This window comes from Callorhinus ursinus, unplaced genomic scaffold (genome assembly GCF_003265705.2).
Source record: "Callorhinus ursinus isolate GAN/ISIS: 27379988/994484 unplaced genomic scaffold, GSC_fseal_2.0 scaffold30, whole genome shotgun sequence".
In the NCBI taxonomy this organism is placed as follows: Eukaryota; Metazoa; Chordata; class Mammalia; order Carnivora; family Otariidae; genus Callorhinus; species Callorhinus ursinus.
The window spans coordinates 11,013,273-11,030,663 of record NW_027397092.1 but is presented as its reverse complement, the minus strand read 5'-3'; the positions used below and the strand labels follow the sequence as shown (position 1 = coordinate 11,030,663).

The following is a 17,391-nucleotide window of genomic DNA, read 5'->3' as shown; positions in this document are numbered from 1 at the left end:
TAACCCACGCTTTGATTGATCAAGTGTCTTCCGGGTGAAGTAGCCTGGTTGGGGTATTTGCCTCTTTTGATCATTTTATTTGGGAAAGCTGGTGAAAAGATGTTTACCATTTGCTCCACATTTTGTGTCTTGGAACACACAATTTATTTTTAGAATGAGTTAATTTTTATCCAAGGATTTATTATTTGAATCTATGAAGAAATAGTCATTACAGTGTGTTGCGTTTCTCAGCAGATACAGGGGTATAATCATCTGTGCAAATTCTGTGGGGTGTGTGTGTGTGAGAGAGAGAGAGAGAGAAAGGAGACAGGATAAAAGATGTTTTTTGTTTGTTTATTTCAGCTCCTATACATTTCTTTTGAGTTATTTACATTGGCTGTTTTACTCTTCAGTCAGTTTCTTGCAAGATTTAAATCTGCTTCCCGCTCCTGGTTATGGCCCTGACTTCACTCAGCATTGGAAAAAGGAGACAGTTGGCTTGGCTTAATATTTAAGTTTTGGTGAATTGGTTCTTATGTATTTGTTTTTGTCCAAGTAATATAGACCCAAGGTAAGAAATCAGGAAGGTAGATGAGGAGGGAAACCCTCCTGCCCTCTTCCTCACATTCCCAGGCTCATTTCCACCAGCATCTCTTTGAATCATTAAAAAGAAATTCTGGTATTTACTGAAAAAAACCCACCCACCCTATTTCTTAATTTAATGATCTTGGACAATTTCCCCTTACTCCCTGCTGTGAGAGATGATGCTTTGACTCCCTCACCCTTTTCCTTAGCTTTGGTAGTTACATTAGTATTCTCAGTTTTACTTTTGGTTCTTTTCATAACTTTAGAAAACGTATCAATAATCCTAGCTCTTGTTCCCTCTACGTTAGTCAATTGACTTGATTTTGCTCTGGGATGAAAACGTTAAGTCCTTTCACTCTCTCGCCTGCCTCTTTACATTTTTTTTTCTTCCCCTGTTCCTTCAATTTAATTTTGGCTTTTATATTGTCAAGGTTGGTAACATTTACATTCTGTCCTGCAATTACAACCGTACATTCTGTGCTCTCTGACTATGTTTGTTGCCTTGGAGGCTAAAAATAATCAATCTCTTATATTACTGTAAGTATGTAATTATTTTTTACTGCCGAGACCTGTAGTGTGCTAGGATTCCATTTCTTTTCTTCTGGATTCTATTACATGCCCCCAGGCCCCTAATCAGGGTAAAATGGAATCTTCCTTTGTATCTCTGTGTCTTTTTATAGGATTTCAGTTAATCAGACACTGGCCAACCTGGATTGATTTTATATGTCTCTTATCTTTTTGTTCCCATTTTCAATGTCTTCCTCCTTTCTGCTGTATCGTCCAAAGGATGTCTCAACTTTATTTTCTATCTATTTTATGGCATTTAAAAATTTTGGCAATTGGTCCTCCTGCTCTTTTTACTTGCGCTTTCTGGAGAATTCCACGATTAACTTCCTGCTTCAGCCCTCCCTTCTGATCATGGTTTGAGTGATGGCTCCCTCTGCTTTCATGTATACATAGAACCATTCTATTCCCTACTCTTGTCATCCAGAAATCTGCAAAAATATCTGGTCCATTGATGTCCCATATGTTCTCAGCACTTTTATGAATTTACTTCCTTGTGTCTTTTTTAACTGCCATTTTAATGAGTTTCAAAGGAGAAGAGGCAAAGGCATATGCAGAGTCTACCATCTTGAACTTTATTACTTTAAATTCGTATCTCACTGTAGTTTTTTCTTTCCTTTAAGAAGCACGGACTATTTTAGAGTTTATAATAAATAACCCACCCATTTATCTGGCATATTTACATTTTCTTTTATTCTTTCAAGCAGGCCAACAAATTTTCCTCAAAGATTTGGTTATAAATCAGGTTCTTATAAATGCAGTAAGTGCACAGTTCAATTTTTCCTTTCTATAATTTCTCTTCCTTCAAGTCAGTTTTTTTTAAACTTTTCTACATACTTATGTATTCTACAAACTCAAAGTTTTGAAGTTTAAGATCCTACATCATTTGTAACATGGCATTTGTATTTAAATTTATTTCCCACCATAAATCAACCATAGACTCCATATGCATTCAATTAGTTATATAGTTTCTTATGAACACAATAGGCTCATGCTCCCTGTTTCCTTTTCTTCTTTTCCTCATTGTGATTTGTTTTTCTAATGAACTTCCCTTCTGGCATGTTTTTGTACTTACAGATCATTTCCCACTTCTTTTCCTCAGAGAAGAGTTAAGCGGAAAATCAGACACTTTTTCTCCCAACCTCTTATCTTTAAGACATTTTGTGTGTGGATAGAGAGAGCACCTATGATTTTATTTTCATCAGATGCCTTCCCACAGTCCATTTATTTGTTTTGTTTGTTTGTTTGTTTGTTTGTTTGTTTTTAAATGCCACTGCTGTGGACGGAATTGTTTCCTCCCAGAATTCAAAGGTGGAAGGCCTCCCCCTCAGTGTGACTGCATTTGGAGCTAGGGCCTTCGCAGAAGTCATTAAGGTGAAATGAAGTCATAAGGGTGGGGCCCTGATACGAGAGGATTCGTGCCTGCATAAGAAGAGACATCGGAGAGCTCCCTCTCCCTTTCTACCATGTGAGGACACTATGACCAGATGGTCATTTGCAAACCAAGAAGAGAGCTTTTCCCAGTAATCAAACTGGTTGGCACCTTGATCTTGGACTTCCTAACCTCCAGAATGGTGAGAAATAAATTTCTCTTATTTAAGCCACCCAGGGCATGGTGTTTTGTTATGATGGCCCACGCTGACCAACACAGACCCTGCAAAGGTTTTGAGTTGTATTCTACTTCTCTGTTCCCTTCTGTCGCATAGATATTGACTAACTAGTGCCTTCCACTCCCCCTTCCACCCTCTACTCTTCCCTCATGCAGGTTAATGAGCATTGTGGGCCTTTCCTCAGATACCCCGGACCCCAACATTATATACTGTAGATGCTTCCTCCTGGGAGCACTTGGCTACAGTCAGTTTTCTTAGGTGAGGCCCCTTCAGGCATTTCATGCCTTGTTAGTACTTCCTAAGGTGTCGCCTGGCCACAGAAATTTCAAATTTATTTGTACTTAAGTCTGAACAAATGCCGTGGTCCCTTCTTGTCCTGTAATGATTGTCCCTGTCATGGCATGTCCCTCATGGCATGTCCCTCAACAGGCATGAGGCTGCCTGTTGAATTTCTCCCAAATCTAGGAATTAGTGCTAATTTCTGCCAAGAATTTTCTTGCACTCAGCTTCAGTGGTGGCATAAGGCTGGTCTCTGATATACTCACCAGGAAGCCATCTGCTGGTGAGAAGCCATTTCCCTTCCCACAGGCCAGGGACCTATGGGAGGCAGAGGCAGGGAGCATTATGTCACCACCTTCTCCACTTCTGTAAAAACCCTTTAAATAAACTCCTTCATGAATCTCTAGCCTTCTCTTATGTGGGCTGGAAGTGGGAGATGGACATTGATAGGCAAATTCTGCTACCTTTAATAAGTCTTATGAGAATACTCTAACATCTCTCCTTAGAAAGAGCACTTTCTCCTCATCTAGTGTCTTCAGATCTGATGCTTCAGCCGACATGCCACAATTGCAGGGGAAAAAATCCCATTTAGCATCTTGTTACACTGCTCTTTTTTTTTTTTTTTAAAGATTTTATTTATTTATTTGTTTGAGAGAGAGAATGAGAGACAGAGAGAGCATGAGAGGGGGGAGGGTCAGAGGGAGAAGCAGACTCCCCGCGGAGCAGGGAGCCCGATGTGGGACTCGATCCCGGGACTCCAGGATCATAACCTGAGCCGAAGGCAGTCGCTCAACCAACTGAGCCACCCAGGCGCCCTACACTGCTTTGATCATTAACATTTGTTTTCACCAATGCTAGTCCTTCTTTCTCAGTCAGAAGTAGTCAGTGGAATGGAAAGGGGGAAAGAGCAGTTCCCTTCTATAGAAATTCTACCTCAAAGTGAGTTCATTCATTCATGTGGAGAAGTGAGTATTTCCCTAGTGTCCTTGGTTCTGTCCTCTGCACAAGGCTCTGGTGGCTCAAGAGCCTATTTACTCTGTATAGTGTGTTTCTTCTCTACCAGCAAATGGCCATGTCTCCTCCCACCGAGATCCCCAGCATGTAGCAGAGAACATAAATTATAACTGGGACTCTGCTAATGGTTGAACAATTGACTGTGAGCTGATTGGTTTGCTGTGAAGGGGAGCTTGACATGAAATGGCCACTTGATTTTGACATTTGACAATTCCTAAAGCTCTGAATTGAAGATGCATTTGTGGGAAGAATAAAGCTGTCCTGAATTTAAGTACTCTGAAGAGGAAGGCCCTGTCTCTACGGGCAGAAGGAATTGAAAAGGATAATCACTCTCTCCCCACCTCTAGTTCGCTTCCTCAAATCTTCTGAATTTAGAAAAATTCTAAAGTCCCTTGGACAATTGTGTTAATCCTGAAAGAAGCAGTTTATAAACTGGCAATGAGTGAGGGCCGGGAAAATACCTTTACTTACCTACTAAGATACTTTGGAGAATCACTTAACATTACTATTGAAGGCACAAATCCATCTGTAGTCCCTGCTTTAAAGACCTGAAATCATGTTCTTTAGGTGGGAAAACTTTTCCATTTAGGGCTGTGTACATTCTGCTGATGCAAAATCGACAAGGTTGGCAGACTCTTTTGATGATCGTGTGGCAGAATATTATTTTCCATGGTAACAGGTTTTTGTGGCACCAATAGGGGATTGACTTTGCAGTAGGTTCAAGCAGAAGTACATGTTGACTCTCAGGAAATAAGCTGTTATCTAAATTCAACTATTTGGAGCAGGTACAAACCCAACAGAGAAAATTGCATTCTATATAGGACATGGGTGTATTCAGTTTGCTCCAGCTTAAAAAGTCTCCATGTGGAGAAACCGAGTTCAAACAGTGTGCTGGGAGAAAGGATCAGAGGAAGAGCAAGCGACAGAGGGACAGAGGCTGAGAGGGTCTCTGCAAGCAATGACCGTAGGGAGGGAATGAGTCAGAAGTGCCTCTGCTTAAGAATGTTGATGAAAACTAACATTGTTGGCTGGTCGCACCCGTACCCCCACTGTATCAAAAGGACAGCAGCATGGCCATCTGCTGTGTATGTAAATAAAAAAGTTGAGGAAAGACGTGTACTCAGTATGCTCTTAAAACATCTGTTCTAGTAAAACACTTGAAAATCATCACGCGCTAACGGGAGAAAAACAGCTGTGTGGGAATCAGTAGGCTCCACCATACGCACGCCTGGAATATATATACCATAAAATCTTCCGAGAGGGGCCCCTGGGGCATTTGGATCAGTGGACAGACTATTGATTATGTGTAATTTTACTGAGAGCTGTTGTTATGTAGCTCTATAGAATATACTGTGCCTGGAGTCCCAGGGAACACTTCTCCTCATGGATGTGTTACTTAAAGCCTTTTACACCAACTCTTTCAAAGGCATATATGAGCAAAAATTACCCTCAAGGGAAGGTTTTGAGGCACCAAGTGGTGATATTTCTGCAGCTGAGTCATGGAGGTGACTCGGTGCTTAACTCAGGACTTCCTGCTTCCCCCTTGCCCTAAATTGTACCCCAAAGTTTGATCCTGTTCTTTATCCCTTGTTTTTGGTCGACTGGCTCCAGGATGATCAGATTTTCTTCTTTGTAGAGACAGAGAGGCTACTTAGGCTCCAAAGGTCTAGCCCATATGGATCTCAGTACTGGGTCTCTTTTCTCACCCCATCCCGGGAAAGTTGTTGGAGAAAACCCTTTTCTTTCCCCAAATGGTAGAAAATGTGTTATATAAGTAGAATAAACTCTCTGTTTATTCCTCCCTGTATCTTTTAAGATTTTGTTTCTGGAAACACTCACTATTGAAATTAATTAGCTTCTAAATTAGTAACCCATCGCTTATGTACTATAATTGCACTTAGTGCTTCCAAAAAAAAAAAAATCATTTGAAGTTAAAAAAAAAATGTGGGTCAGCTCTCATCCTCGGATGTTGATAACGTGACGGGGGTGGGGGTTGGAAAATGCCCTTTTGCTTCTCCTTCATCATGCCCCATGGTGAAAAGCCCCAATTTCGAGGTGTCTCTTGCAAGGCACAAAGCACTTCAGTACCATATTCCATCGAGATGCTATTTTTCTTGTGCTGAAAGAGCATTCCAAAATTTATCAGCCTTTACTGGATTCAATCAGGCAGCCACTCAGAGCTGCTCAAGGCAGAGTTGTACTTCTCACTACTGACATGTGGAAAAGCAATCAGACACTGAATTATATGGCTGGCTTTCTTTGTCTTCATCTGTTTAAAGTACTCACCGAAGCCCAGTGAAATAACAGTGCTGTGTGGAAAAGCCCTTGGAAAACCTCATTCATCATGAAGTTGGTAGGGAAACCTGAACAAATAGCTCAAGGGCTGACTTCACAAAAGGCAAGAACAGACAGTGTTTTGATGTTTTCAGGAATCCTGCTGTGAACGTCATTTTGCCTCCCTTCGACCCCCACTCCCACCTTCCAGACTTGAAACATTTGGACCCTTAGACTCCAGGCAGATAGCAAGTGAACTTCTCATAGGGGGTTACTGTGGGAGCTGTTACAATAATAGCATTTCTGGACCTCGATTATCCGCTTTGAGAGCCGCAAATATATCATCAAAAACAGTTTATGTGCCCCTGTGTATCAAGGACTCTGCCACCAGCAAGGCTAGCTGAGATAATCTAAGTCCAGGTGGAAGGGACAGACCCGCCACTTCTAGAGGACAGAACAAATGTTGGCTTAAAGCTGACCTGTCCTGTGGGGATGAACTGCTCTGTAGGTTATTGTTAGTGGTTTAAATGGTAAGTTTGTCTTTCTCTGGGGAACAGTGTGATTCCAGCTTATACTCAAGTCTTTTCATTAGATGTTTGGGCTTAGGGCATGTAAAGAAATGTTAATATTTGCTGAAGCCAAATATAATTAATGCTGTAATTTGATTTCAGAAAGGTAATGCATTATATAACCCAGGATGTATCATTTTTAGATTATTTATATTTTGGATAACCCATACAACGGATCCTCTATCCTGTAGATAATTTGCGGTACTTTTAAAGGATGTTAGAAGCGAGCTGTCAGTTCAGCTTCATTTTGGGAGAGAAGGGGGAGTTATTAAAATTGGATTTCTCAAGGAGATAGGACTAAATACCTTCTGCTTAGGGAAAAGATTTGAGTTTCAGGAGTGTCTTGGGATAAAGGATATGGCAATCCAGTAGGCTCCCTGTTTTGGCTTTGCAAGCCTCTTGATCCTGGATGTGAACTGGTGTGTGTGGTGTGTGTGTGTGTGTGTGTGTGTGTGTGTGTGTGTGTCCACATTTCTGCACAATGGTGAATCTGATTTCAACTTGGATCCTAACAAGAAAGGCAGGCTACTTGTCAAAGAATGATTAAAAGCAAGACTTTCCATTTTCCTGTCATGCCAGAAAATGAAAAATAAAAAATGTAAGGTGTAGATTAGTTAGAGCACAAAATGCTCAGGTCAGTGAAGCCATTCTGGAGAAAGTAAGTAAGTGGTATATTAGTGCCAGGCATTTTGCAAAGTGTGTTGGAGAGAAGCAGTTCTCCTGAGGAATCCTGTTGGGATATCAGTATTTTACAAAGAATTTCGGCAATTACTGGGTGTAGAGAGGAACAGTTCATTTCACAAAAAAGTTATGGCCCCGATATATGAAGGTAACATAAAGTCAAGGTAGCATGGGACAAAAATGCATTCAGATATAGATGAATATCTACAGCACCGGACAATTCAAGAAGTGAAAGTTTTCCAACTGATCTAAGCTAGAGGCTAAACTGTAAGTTGTTGCAAAGCATCAAGGAATCAGAAATTGACACTTGAACGTGATGGAAAACTTTGTTTACTATGTATTGTATTGTTGTGTTTAAGTTAGTTGTACATGTAGATAATTCTCATTGTATACGGAGTTCATTTCTTTTCACCAATCCTTTTGTTTTCCTCACATGGTCCAGAGTTGAGGAAATATTCTAACTATTATATGTATCTGTGAAGTGGGTTCCATTCATAGTCTGGGCTCCAGAGCAGCAAAACCATCTAAGCAGCACCACACAAAAGGATGCTGCTTTAATTATTTTTTCCAAACCAGGGAGAGTTATAACACAAACTCACTTGCCATATCCTCATTCCTCCTGTTCTTACTCCGTTGAGTCCCTTCTCTTAGTTAACTACCTTTTTCTGAGGTCCCCATCATGGTCTTGTCTGTCTTAATTCTAATAAATTAATAGATAACCAAATATAGATAACTCAATCAAATACAAACCTAGAATGATCTTTCTTAAGACAAAATGAAATCCAATCAATACAAAAGCAATCTATAACTGAAATACTGCACCCAATAACCAAGGTTGCTATCAACATGGTGTGGTGGGAAGGGCATTTAACTAGAAATCATTCTCGTCCTCACTCTGCTCTCTGAGTTGGTTGACCCTTGGTGATCTCTCTCTTTTTTTTTTTATATTTTATTTATTTATTTATTTATTTATTTATTTATTTGAGAGAGAGAATGAGAGAGAGAGAGAGCATGAGAGGGGGGAGGGTCAGAGGGAGAAGCAGACTCCCTGCTGAGCAGGGAGCCCGATGTGGGACTCGATCCCGGGACTCCGGGATCATGACCTGAGCCGAAGGCAGTCGCTGAACCAACTGAGCCACCCAGGCGCCCGACCCTTGGTGATCTCTTAAACCCTCGACAGAGGAAACCCATCTATCAAATAATGGGTTTGAATAGAGGTAGTGGTGATATTCCCTTCTATCGAGTTGTAAGATTATGGGAATTTGACAGAAATCTGTTGCACTGGAACAGGGAATTTCATATGTACATATGTATTTCCTATTATAGTTTCATATGTATATTTCATATACATCATGTGTGAGGTTATATATTCCCTCAGTTTGACTGTTTTAGGCAGAAAAGTAATTTCATAAAAGAATATTGGGTAGGTTACAGAATCAATAGGAGGGCTTGAAAACCAGGTTGGGGCTCTGTAGCTAAGGAAAAAATGCCCAAGATGGTGTCACAGAGCAGGCGTGGTGAGAAGATTGTGGAAGAACATGGGCGCCACCACCTCTGCGTTAAACCCGCAGTGTGTCCCCCTGCCGCCGTTGCCTGAGGAGCTGGTCCATTCATGCCCCTTCTCCACCAATGGGAATTCCCCACAGTCACTGCATCTTTGCACACTGCCTTCCAATGTAAAGACTGTGGCCCAGGGCACATGCCCATACCCTACCTGCTGGAGAAGCCCCAGCAGTGAGTTCCTAGAATTTTCAGCAGCTGTCTGGAATTTGTTCCTGTCTCCTATGGGGACTTATGATATGGGGAATTCCCCAAATGTAAGCAAGCCTTCTGAAAATTGGCAAGTATCTGCCATACCATCTTTATGCAGTTTAGTAGACACTCTGTTCTGAGTTGGAGAATTTCTCTGTTGAAGTGCAGGAATTCAGCCTGTCCCAGGTTAAAGCACTCTCAGAAGTCTGTGTATCTCTTCCTTGTTAATATTGCCTTCTTCCTTCCCAGGCGATTAAAGCCATTTCTCTTTGCTCACCTCTAATTTCTACCAAAACAATCTCTTTTCCTCTCCTCCTTCCCTCTCGCCCTCCCTCCTATCTATCCTTCTTTTTTCTTCTTCACTACTCTTTGGGATAAGCAGATCAGAAAATTATTTCTCTTTGGCCAACTGCCAACTGACTTGTAACGTTTAAGCCTTAAATCAAAACATGTTATCTGTGAATTACCTGCCTAAGAGAGTACTCAGGCATCTACGTTGATTTAAGAAAATGTTATTTATTACAAGTACCACAGGCAGAAGGTTCAGAAGTGGGAATGGAAGGCTTGGACAAGGGAATATTGGGAAAAATTGTCCAGGTGTACATTGGGTAGGATTGTGAATGTGAGTGACATGGGGATGAGGGTGTGTGTTGGGAAGCTCTTTGAGAAAGAGGATGAAGGTTACATTCAGTTCCATTAGACTCTAAGAATATTATTCTGTCTAGAAGCTGGTTGGGGAGACAAGCTCCAGTGTGATTTTGAGTCCCTTAATGCACAGAATCCATTCGAAGTTATTATTATACTTTGTGTGAAAAATTACAGTGTGTACACAAAAAAGTGCAGCTCTCTAGCTCCAGTTGGAAAATGCTATGAAGACACAATAAAACAAAACATAAGCCAGCTCAGTATAAGCCTGAAGAACAGTAATAAGTGAAAATGACTGCTAATAGCATGTTGTCAGTGATATAATGTTGCTGCCTTTTGGGTGCCAGAACTGGACCTTTTCTGAATTTATTATAATACTCAGGGGGAAATGCATGTTCGTGACTAGTATCTAGAGCATCTGGTAGGGTAACCTTTAATTCTGCTTAAATGGAAATCGACAAAGCAGATACATGTTATCCTGGTTCTCGAGAATTAGTCCCTGGGGATGGCTCTTCTGATTCAGCATTCCTGAATTATGTGCCATCCTCAGAATAAGGCTTGAACATCAAATGACCCTCAATGGTTCAATCTGTGTAAATACATCGAAGCCATATGAATCTGACACAAATTGCTTCATTCAATGAATTGAGTGATTGCCATGGACTGCCATGGTTGAACGCTGCTTTATATATTGACTTCATGGATCTGAATTCCCTGTTTATACAAGGAGGTAAAAGTTCATGGTCATCAGAGGTCCAGATTACATTTTGAATTGATAGAATACTGTCTTCTTGGATTACAGACCTTGAGAGAATATGAAAGCTAAAGCAGGAAAGAATCTCTTCCTTGAAGTCAGTAGTTACTATTCAGGTGTAAAATCTGTGTTTTAGCATCCTGGGGAAGAGGAGTTATTTTGTAGGGGATATTTCGTATGTACAACAGCTAGACTTTGTTAGGAAAATTGTTTGCTTTTTCTAGCAGCCAAGCTATCAGGGAGACGTCATAAAAAAATAAATTATTTTACTTCTCTGTCTTGTGTTTCCTTCATCTACAGTAATTTCTGTATGACTGAAGAAATAACCTCAAGGTGGGCCCAGTGCTGTTAAAACTTAGTCCTGTGTTCAGGAGCTGAATTTGGCAAATAATTTAGGTGCAGGCAAATCCCAGAACAGCCCCAGCTCTGCTGAGCCCTAGGTAATTGTGAAACTCCATTCGTCATACTCGGGAGGAGTATCTCGGTTGTTCCTGGCAGAAGTTATCAGGTGGGTTGGGAGGAGATGAAGCAGAAAGAAGAAAGGAATGAGAATTGTTGTATGCAAATAACACGATAAGGAAGAGAGTGACTAATGAAGAAAAGGCAGGTGGCAGTGGGAAGTCTGACCTCCAGCATTTGGGCAGCAAAGGGAGCAGATGTGTGGTGTGGAGAGGTTGGCTGATTCTTCCTAGTGGTGGCTTTTTGTGTAGCGGAGGAACCAAATGCTGGCTCAATCTACTTCTGGAGCTGCTGCCGCGGTTGTCATGATCACCAGCCCCTATCTGTGGGACGCTGGGTCTTGTTGGGTATCATGCTCAAGCCTAGGTGTCTCTTCTCCCATTTCCCAGTCCTAGAGATTTCTTCAACACATAGGGGATGTGAAAAGTCGCATGACCTGGGGGCCGGGAGACCGACCACCGACTTTAATGTTGTGATCAGCCAGCAACCAGGGGCAGCTCATGTAACTTTTTTTCTTCATAAGATGGAAATAACAAGAGTTAGTTCATACGTGTGTTGTTAGGAATAAATGCAGTGACTCAGGACATTGGCTAGCACCATGTCGGGCAGATAGCACACTGTTAGGTCAAGTTTCTTTTTTTCCCTATCTAGTTAAACTTACTTCTTTTTTTTTTTTAAGATTTTATTTATTTGACACAGAGAGAGACACAGCGAGAGAGGGGACACAAGCAGGGGGAGTGGGGGAGGGAGAAGCAGGCTTCCCTCTGAGCAGGGAGCCCGATGTGGGGCTCGATCCCAGGACCCTGGGATCATGACCTGAGCCGAAGGCAGACGCCCAACAACTGAGCCACCTGGGTGCCCCTAAACTTACTTCTTTATCTATGATAATTAAATTTTAAAAATCACTCCCAGCTCGAATATTTAATATATAAATGTTCCTCTTATCCTGAATTACGTCATTTTGGGGTGCTTCAATAGAAGCTGTGTTTGGTTTATTGCTATATTCTTGTTATTTATTATTTCTAAGTGTGTAATGTGATACCTTGCATCTAGTGAGTGCTCAGAATTTTTTTTTTTTTTTTTTTGAGGAGGCTGACATCTTTATTGCTTTAGAGGCAGGGGCAGGTGCTCAGGAGCTCTTGGTGGGGCGGGCCCGCTTCCTCTTCACCATCACAGGCTTCTGGCTGCGCAGGATGGCGCTGGCTCTGCGAATGGCAGCCATGCGCAGATCTGGGCGGTACTTGTTCTTGCGAATCATGTGCCAGATGCTGCTGAGGGTGGCCCGGGCATTCTTGTTAATGGTGGTTCGAACGTAGGAGGTGGCGGGTTTCCGCTGGCCGGATCTCCGCTTCATGACCACCACCACGCCTTTCCCGTCGGCCGCCGGCTCCACGCCCACGGTCTTGCGGTGAATCAGCCCGTTGTAGCGGAACGAGTTGCGAGCCTTCAGGTTGTTGGGCTCAGTGCTGTAGGTCCGCTTGTTCCTCTTGATCAGGAAGCTGGAGCAGTTCCGCACGACCCTCCACTGCAGGTGGGCGGACATGGCTGCGGCTCCTCTCGCTACCGCTCAGAATTTTTATTGAATGAATGGTGGGAGGGCCAAGACAGAAACAACCTTTTTGAAAATAAAGCTTTTCAGATGGGACAGCTTTCAATGAGGCAAACTATTACAGGCAACAAAAACATGACAAATGGAACATTTCACAGCCATAGTTTCTCAGGGGAACAAAGGTCCAGGAAGACAACATTGCCACGTGTGTTCTCAAGTCTGATGACCAGTGTCTTTTCTGGAGCACAAAGGATCCATTGGGTTTTGCTCAGAACATCCAGATTTCAGCGAGAGTCTATGGGCAATACTTAACCTCCGAAAGAATTCAGCTTATCCAGAGCAAGTAAATGCTCAAGTTGTTCACCACCTTTCTGAGGTGGATTGAAACCAGATGGACTGACAGGAGGAAGCTCTTTTTTCCCCCCCACTAAAGTAACACTTCCTTAGTAACAATGTTTTCATATCCACATTTCGTTTCAATGCACAGCAGAATTTTTCTTATTGCCTTTTCTATCTGGGTCCAGTAGGTGTGCGCCTTTCCAAAGAATAAAATGAAATCTACTGAGTAGACAGAGACATAAAGGAGACAGATTTTTGTATCTTTTTGTCTTTAATACTTTTTATGCTGTTGGGAGGAGGTCTTAATTCACTATTCCACTCCAGAGGGTACTGCTGGTAATTGAAAGCTAAGTTGGTTGTGGTAATTTCGAATGCCACAGACCACTTCATCAAAAATGTTAGTTATTATAAAAATTGGCTGCCCTCACTAGTTTTAGATTATATTTGTACCAGTGGGTGAGAAAGGAAGAAAGTTACAGGAACAGCAAAAAAACAAAAAACAAAACAAAACAAACAAACAAACAACCACCCTAGTACTCTCGAACTAGTCCCTTTCAGTTTGGATCTGGTTTCTGTGTTTTCTACATACGGTCTTGTGCTAATTACTGCACTTCTGTTTCGTCATCAACAAAATAGGGAAAATAATGGGAATTATCTTGTGAGATTTTTGTGAGGATTAAATATAGGTTGAAGCACCTGGAAGAATGGTAAGCCTATAGTTGACATAATATTAGCGGTATTATTCCTGTATGTTGGTGATAGTTTTTGGGCTTTTAAATTTTCTAATCTTGTAACTTTTTTCTTCTTCATGATACTATCAGGACTTGGGTCCAAAAGTTGGGGAATATATGAGTGAATGTGTTTGTGCATGCATGTATGATTTTTTCTTCTTCTGGGTGAGTAAGCAGGTTTTATTTCAGATAGTTAGAGTTATTAACTTTGAAACATCCTTCAGTAATCCAGTTTGAAGAAGAGCCAAACAATAAAGTACCGTATTTTTCATCGAATGGGAAAATGTGCAGTGGGTATGTGTAATTAATGAATCTATGCAGCGAGGTTATAAAATTAAATGTGTGTAGGTGGATAAGGAAGTCCACCCAAAAGGCTAATGACTTGGGATTAGAACTTTATTGAAGAGGTTTTGTATGTCATTAAGTACACTGTTGTAGCCTTTTTTCCTGCTGACATCTTCTTAGATCTCCACACTCCTATTCAAAATCTGAATATCCCATGTATTGTTTTCAGATCCACAGTGGAAGAGGGGACAGAATAAAAGACTAAAATCAAATTCTCAAATTCAATTTCCAGGGACACAGTGGCAAGGCAAGTGACAAGTAGGCTCCTCATCAACTGTGAAAAAGACGAGCTGTCCCTACATAGATTGGCAGAATTTAGATGCGACTGAGGCATAGAAATAGTCTTAGAGAGCCACGTTTTTTTTTTTAAGTTGGTCTCACTGAGATGAATCAAGCTTATTTTTCTGTCTACAAGTGGACAATGTGTTAGAATGCTTCAGTTCAATATTCTGTAATTTACTTTTTTTTTTTTTCTCACTTAGAAAATAACCTGAGCTGCTTTCGGGAAGACCCGGCTTTGGTTCGTGACTCTGTCACTTACTAATAGTCGGGCTGTGGGCAAGCAGCTTGCCCTTGCTGAACCCCAATTTTGGTATCTGTGAAACGGCAAGAATCAAATGCTAACTGCAAGGGGAGGGCAGTATTAAAAGGGTGGACTCCCTGGGAAGCAGGAGGCTGGTGCCAAACGTTAGCCCTTGTCATTGTCCCCTTGTCATTGTCCCTACGTCTAACCACACCTCCCAGCAGCCATTCAGTCCTCCGCTTACTGCCTACCTAGTTTACATTTCAAAGCCTCCAAAAAGAAATGAAGCTCCTCGAAAGATAGCAAGTTAAGGATTTCAGCAAATCATCTTAATTTCTCATTATCCTCTGTGCTGTAAGGAGCTGTGAGCCTGTGGAAAAGAGAGAATAAATTTCTTTTGGAGGTTGTCATACCCCCTCCCTCTGAATATCCTGGAATGCTTTTGACAATGGTAATCACCTGAAAGGTAAACAAATAGCAAGGAGGAGTGGGCACACTTTGGTGCTTAGAGGCTGGAGGGTTAGCAACAGATGTTTATTCAGCCTTACATATATTCATATTTCACATCAGTTTCTTGATAACTCTGTGCATTTTTTAAAAGGAGCATTTAAATTTGCTACAGATGTCTCATGAAAACCATTATTAAAGAGAAAATGCATTTGGAAGCAATTGTGCAAAGGTTTAATTTTTATTTCTAAGGGAAAATGTGTGCATGCAGTAAAAGTAATAAAGGAAAGCTGAATTTCCCTTGAGGTACACTCGGCTGAATAAAATCTGCTACATTATCCTTCAATCAGCCACTTAAAAATTTTAATTGTGTAGACTCTTAATCACAAGGAAAGTAACCTTTGCGTGAGCTTTCCTTTGTGGAGGGGAGTGGGGGAGGGCTACCCCCTTTTTTCAGTTCCTTTGGAGGAATCCTGTCTTATTTCAACATTTCTGTGCATCTCTTAGCTCCTCCAGGCTCTAAGCACTGACTTGCAGGCTCATTACGCTGTATTGCTTAGGATAAAAGCAGAGCAGTAATGAACAGGATTTAAACAAGCAGGTACTTGGTTACTGTAAAATGCCTCCAAGCTAACCCCACTCCAGATCCCTGTGGTGTGTTCACATGGGTCCCAGAACACTTGCTGTTCAACAGCCCCTGACTCAGCAAACCAAATGCTGTGCAGGTCCCTCTCTGTGGCTCATTCCTCCCTCTTTTCTCTTCAGTGTCAGAGTGACACAGCATATGCCATTTTGGAAATGCACTGCAAATTGGTACGAGACGTAGATCTCCTGATTTTCTTTTTACACATTCAGTGGCAATCAAGGGAGCTATATAGTGTGATAACGTTAGAAGATGATGATTTTATGACTCTTAAAATTTGACTTTCCACATATCTCACAAACTTGCACCTAATTGAGATGCATGTGGTTTTCTGGGTATGGGATGAATCGGGAACTGTGCATTCGGTGAGAATCAATGAAGACACACGGCTACCATCCAAGGGAAGCAAGGAGCAAAGCAAATTACCCAGATCATCCCAGCAAAGCATCTCAGAACAATTCGGCTTAGCATCCGTACTCTGTGCCATTAGTCTCTTCCTATGGCTCTCCTGGGTGAAATCTGATGCTGAGACGCCATGCCTTTCAGTGTCTCTACCAGAATTTCTTGGAGAGTCACTAGGCGCCAGCCATATTAGAACAGGATCATGTCTTTTGTCTTGAGTCATCCAAAGCCAAAGGGAAATGTGAAGCACAAAGCACAGGAACATCTCACGGCAGTTTTTGCTTATTTTTAAGAAACAGTTTTACTGGGGTGCCTGGGTGGCTCAGTTGTTGAGCATCTGCCTTTGGCTCAGGTCGTGATCCCAGGGTACTGGGATCGAGCCCCACATGGGGCTCCCTGTTGGGCGGGAAGCCTGCTTCTCCCTCTCCCACTCCCCCTGCTTGTGTTCCCTCTCTTGCTGTGTCTCTTTCTGTCAAATAAAATAAATGAAATCTTAAAAAAAAAAAGGAACAGTTTTACTGATGTATAATAGACCTATAGTAAACTACTCACATTCTAGTGCACAATTTGATGTTTTAATATGTGAAACCACCACTACAATCAAGACAATGAACACACTCATCACTTTCAAAATTTTCTTTGTGTCCTTGGAGATCCTTCTCCCATTCACGAGCAACACCTGATCTGTTTTTTTTGTCAGGAGACCTTAGTCGGAATTTCCTAATATTTTATAGAAACAGAATTATGTTTTATGTACTCTTTTTTGTTTGTTTGTTTGTCTCCTTTCATCCAGCGTGTTTAGTGTGATTCACGCATGTTGTCTGTAACATCAGTCGTTCCGAACATTTTACCGCTGACTGGTATTCCATTGTATATACATAGCACAGCAGGATACATGTTCTGTTGATGGGCATGTAGATATCTCCAGTTTTTTGCTATTTCAAATAAGGATGCTGTGAACATGGGAACACTTGGCTTTGCTGCCTTCTACAAAACAACAGGCACACACTTCAGAGAACTGTGTCTCCTTGTTTTTGTACAATAGGGAAAATAATTGTTACCTATCGCAAGACTGTTGTGAGGGCTGCCTGCAATAAGGCATAGTAAAGAGCTTACTAAAGTTCCTGGCTTAATCATTGTTAGTTTTTTAAACCTTGTTATCATTATTGTTATTGTTTACTTGTAACATTTGCTATGCTTTCCCTCCATTTGCTTTGACTTCCACTCACTCCGTGCCAAGTAGTACC

General features: G+C 41.5%; 1 pseudogene; it reads right to left on the bottom strand.

The window, feature by feature from the left end:
• Positions 1-12,238: 12,238 nt before the first annotated feature.
• LOC112815081 (large ribosomal subunit protein eL28 pseudogene) lies at positions 12,239-12,722 on the bottom strand (annotated as a pseudogene).
• Between the last annotated feature and the right edge of the window lie 4,669 nt (positions 12,723-17,391).